General features: G+C 52.1%; 1 long non-coding RNA gene across 1 annotated transcript; it reads left to right on the forward strand.

The window, feature by feature from the left end:
• The first annotated feature begins 1,117 nt into the window (after positions 1–1,117).
• LOC104857464 lies at positions 1,118–2,422 on the forward strand. The gene is made up of 3 exons (XR_778863.1): positions 1,118–1,155; positions 1,613–1,713; positions 1,845–2,422. It is a non-coding gene; the product is annotated as an uncharacterized LOC104857464 (long non-coding RNA).
• Positions 2,423–4,726: the final 2,304 nt, after the last annotated feature.

Consider the following 4,726-nt stretch of genomic DNA (forward strand, 5'->3'; position numbering starts at 1 on the left):
ATTCGCAGCATCATGCAGTCATCAACACCGGCCCCCTCCAGGGCTCCTCCATCTTCCCAAACAGAAACCCTGTCCCGTGAAGCACTCAGTCCTCATCCCTGCCCCCCACCCCCTTGACACTTCCTGTCCCTGTGACGAATTTCACAGCCCTGGGAAGTGAAATAAGTGGCCCCTAACGTGTGTTCTCAGCACTGCACCTCGGGTTTCAGAGAGTCAGAATCCCCTCCCCCTGTAAGCCCGAAGGATGCTCCACGGGATGGATGGATGCATCTTGCTTTACCCATTTGTTCTCTTTGGAAACCGGCTGGTCCACAGCACCATCCTGTGTCGTGAGTGCCGCTGCGGCGTTCCACACCTGTCTACACTCCTGTTTCCGGTTCCTTGGAGGTTTCCTCACCACCCCTTTTGTTGAGCATGCAGAGCGTGTGTCATCTCTCTGTCCTGTCAGTAATGCTGTGCTGGAAATCTCTGGGGCCAGAGCTGCCTGCAAAAAGTGTTTAGATCATCACCCGACGTTCAAGTCTTGGCCCTCTGAGACACTTTCTGAAGCATCCAAGCGATCCTGCTGCCCTCCTCACTGCCACAGCTGGCCCACCTTTCTGTTCAACAGTGTTTCTGTTAGGCCCTTTGGTTCCTGGAAAGGCTAAACGTGAGCGCTGCATTCCCAGTGTCCCTCTCTCTGTCTGTGGGGACCTAGACGGGACAGGCCAGCCAGAGAGGTCGCAAAGGTTGGGTTGCAGATTAAATCTTTCTTTGGTGAGAGGTTAGGCTGGGGTGTAGCGCAGTGGTTGAGACTGCCTACACTTTCCAGGCCCTGGCTTCCATCCCCAGCACCCCGAAAACAGTGAAAAGATTCAGCCTTTAATAAATCTCAAGCCTGTAATAGGCTGTGTGTGGCGTTGTCAGGACTCAAAGGCATGTCCCCAAGAAGAGAAAGAGGGGCCTGGAGGGGGAGGCTTTTGAGGAATACATGCCTTGCACCTGAGAGGAGAGACGCAGAAAGATCTTCCACATATTTTTATGTGAATCTCTCTCTTTTTGTTGTTGTTGTTGTTGTTGGTTTCTTTGAGACAGGGTCTCCTCACCTTGTAGCGCAGATTGGCCTGGAACTCACGCAATCTTCTTGCCTCAGCCTCCTGAGTACTGGGATTATAGGTATGCACTACCATGTCCGGCTGAATCTCCTAATTTGAAACATTTGCAACTTGTTCACATTTTATAAAACATCCCGCAAACCCCAAAAACCTGTCCGTTGGCCAGACAGGACCTCAGAGTGGGTGGGAGATCTCCCAGGGCTCTTTGGCTGAACAGACCCCCACCTTCACAGTAAGCCAAGATCTCCCCTTCATCCAACACCCTGGAAATAATAGGATCTGTTCCGAGCTCCCCATTGATCTGTTTATCCTAAAAGCTGAAGCACCAGCTTTGAATGACTGTGATAATAGGATCTTGTTTTATATTGGAAAACATTTCACACACCCATATACACTCCTCACTTTATTTTCCCTAATTTTCTGATTTGTTCTGCTAGCTTTGCCTGTTCTTTTTTTTTTTTTCCAGATAAAGTTTGGAAACATTTTATCATTTTGCCTTTCTTAAAACACCCAAACAGCCAGTGGCGTTGGAATGGAACTATCTCTATCATAAACTCATTGAAGACCCACCCACCCTGGGGACTGCACCCCGCCTTGTTTGTCCTCTGTCCTGCCTCAGGTAAGTTTGTCCATGGTCAGGGGTCAGGCAGATGGAGGGCCTGCGTTCCTCCCAACATATTCCCCCGGGGCAGAGCCGCGTCTGTGGCCCTGGGGACTCATCCAGAAGTCTGATCCTTCCCTGTTCTCCAGGCAGGTCATCAGGCGGCAGGAGGGGCCACAGCAGGATGGAGTTGGTCCCTAAGAATTCCAGGGGCGATTTGCTTTGGTCCTATGGGAAAACGGAGTAAGAAGCCAGGCCTGGGAGCTCCCAGTAAGCGGAAGGGAGGAAGGGCCAGCAGCCCCACCTGGGTGCAAACAGATGGAACAAAGGCCGACCCCACCCCGGCCGCCCTGGCGCCAGGGCCTGGGGAACCGTGAAGGCAGCCCTTGCCTGCCCAAGGCGGCCACTGGCAGAGCCTGGATGCATGTCCAGCCCTGCCCGGGGCTTTGTGTCCACAGAACCCAAACTGTTTTCGCAGAGCAAGGGCTCCCGGCGATCTTGGAAGGGAACAGAAGCTTCCCACCGCAGCCCCCTAGTCTGGCTTCTGTGGCTCCCACGAAACTTGCTGAGACTCCAGCCTAGGGTCCTCACCCTTCCCAACTGAACACCCTGGCTTCCCTCTACTCTGGCCCCCATACCAAGAGCTTGTTACCGGGGGAGGGGGATCTTTGTGTACCTGTGTGTGTGTGTGTGTGTGTGTGTGTGTGTGTGTGTGTGTGTGTTTTGTTCACCACCTAAATGTCTGGAACAAGCAAGGTGGGTAGATGTGTGGAGTAAACAAACAAACCTCTACAGCAGACCCAGGAGAAGAGCCTGCCCAAGCTGGAGCTGGCAGGCAGCGAAGGGGACAGCGTGACACACACAGTCCCTATGCTCTGGAGCCTCTGTGGCTGGAAAGGGAACCTGCTCGTGCACTTATTTCCTGCTGGCTGACACCACACCTGATGCTGGGTGCTCCCTAAACCTGGGCTGGCAGGAAAGGGAATTAGCCAGGCGACGCAGAGGAACAAGGCAGCCCCTTGGGGGTTCATTCTGAGTTTGGAGCTCTGGATTCTGGCCTGTAGGTCCTCAGCCATGCTCTCGGTTCTGGATGTGGGGTTCTAGGCTATGGGACACAGGTTCTAGATTCTGAACTCCACATCCTCCATGCTGAGTTAAGGTTTATAGATTTGGAGTCCCACATTTAAGGCCAACATTCTGGACTCGGTACATTACTAGGATCTGGATTTTGAGATCTGGGCTCCGGGTCACATCTCAGAGTTTTTGGATAAGTTCTGAGTTCTGAGCATCACGCTCTGAATTCTGGACGTGAGGGTTCAGGCTCTGCATTTTGGGTTCAAGTTTCCCAGTTTCTGGTAAGTGGCTGCAGATTCTAGTCTCTACGTAGACACTGGACTCCTGACTCTGGCTTTGGACTCTGGACAATGGGCCTGGCATGCATACTACAGACCAGGTAGCATAGCATCATTATTGGGCTTGATTCTTGCTTGTTTTATTCACAGATGTGGCCCGAACACCTAGAAAGATTTGTGGCCTTCAGGAAAATTTCAACACTCGCATCTAAATATGTACTCAGACACACACACACACAGTCCTGCAGTCATGACCCAGGGGACACGACAGGGACTTTCCCAGTCTTGCTGTGGCTGCAGCTGGCAGGTAGAGGGAGGCAGAATGCTCCGGAGCCAGTGGGGGTACACGGGAAGCTATAGGGGACCTATGGGTCCAGGGCCACTGTGCTCCAGTGAGAGCCCAGGGCCCACCCAGCTAAGCAGCGGGCTGGCTGCTGAGTGATCCAGGTGTCCTTCCACAGGAAGGACCATGAATAGGGCAGCGGTGCCACATCCTGACTTGCTGGGATGAGGCCTACCAGACCAGGTGGGCCTCAGAGGTGCCAAGGAACAATCAGAAATCCTAGTCATCAGGATCCCAGGGCATAGACATTGGTGACCAGGGATGAGATGATTAGGGGTGAGTGACCAGTATCAGGGATGGGAGAGTCACTGAGGGACGACATCATTCACAAACACTGTCAGAGAGAGTTGAGGTCACGGCCTGACCTTCAGGAGGCATCGCTCAGAGATCCTACAGATCAGAACCACCATGGGTTGGATATGGTATTAATCATCCATCAGGGAGGCAAGTGACCGGAAGCATTAGTGATGACAGCATTTGGTGTTCGGGTCCTGGATAATTAAGGGTAAAGGAGACCTCAGTGATCAGATTTAACAACTGAGGACATGGAGAGATCCTGCTGAGGAGAGCCCTAGGTCACCTACTAAGGATCAGTGGCGTTGCTGATTATGGAATAGGGATCCCTTGTAATTGGTGAGCCCAATGGCTAGGGATGGATGACCAGGGAGGTGGCTATCAGGGGTATAAGGGACCCTGGAGGGTAGAGCCATCAGCCACCAGAGACTCTGAAGAAGATCCAGCAGTCACTGGTGTTGGGCATTAGAGATGTTGGTGACTGGAGGTGAGCGATCGGGGGTGTTGGTGACCAGGATTCACTGGTAGAAAATCTGGTGGTGAGAGGATTCTGTGATCAGAGACATTGCTGGTTAGAGATACTGATGCCAGAGATAAGTGGAAGAGGACATTGTCGAAGAGATGTCGGCAATGGGAAATGGTGTGACTTAGCGATGTTAGAAACGGCGAAGGCCAGAGGTGGAGCTCAGTGGCACTATGCCTGTCTGGCAAGTGCAAAATCCTGAGTTCTGTCCTTGGTACTAGGGAAAAGAGAAGAGAGGAAAGAGGAGAGGAGGGAAGGGGGAAGGAAGGAAGGTAGGAGAGAGAGAGAGACAGAGAGAGAGAGCGAGAAAGAAAAAGAAAGGTCATGTGAATGATCAGATCATTACAAAAAACAATGATCTGAGGCAAGAGGATCACGAGTTTAAGCCCTCCCGGGCAATTTAGCAAGATTTGTCTCAGTATAAAAAAAAAAAAACATTAAAAATGGCTGGGTAGGTGTGGGCTCAGCGGTGCCTGTGCCTGCCTTGCAAGGTCCTGAGTTTGATCTCCACTACCAAAA

The sequence above is a fragment of the Fukomys damarensis genome, unplaced genomic scaffold, assembly GCF_012274545.1.
Source record: "Fukomys damarensis isolate Sample0158 unplaced genomic scaffold, DMR_v1.0_HiC HiC_scaffold_37, whole genome shotgun sequence".
Lineage (NCBI taxonomy): Eukaryota > Metazoa > Chordata > Mammalia > Rodentia > Bathyergidae > Fukomys > Fukomys damarensis.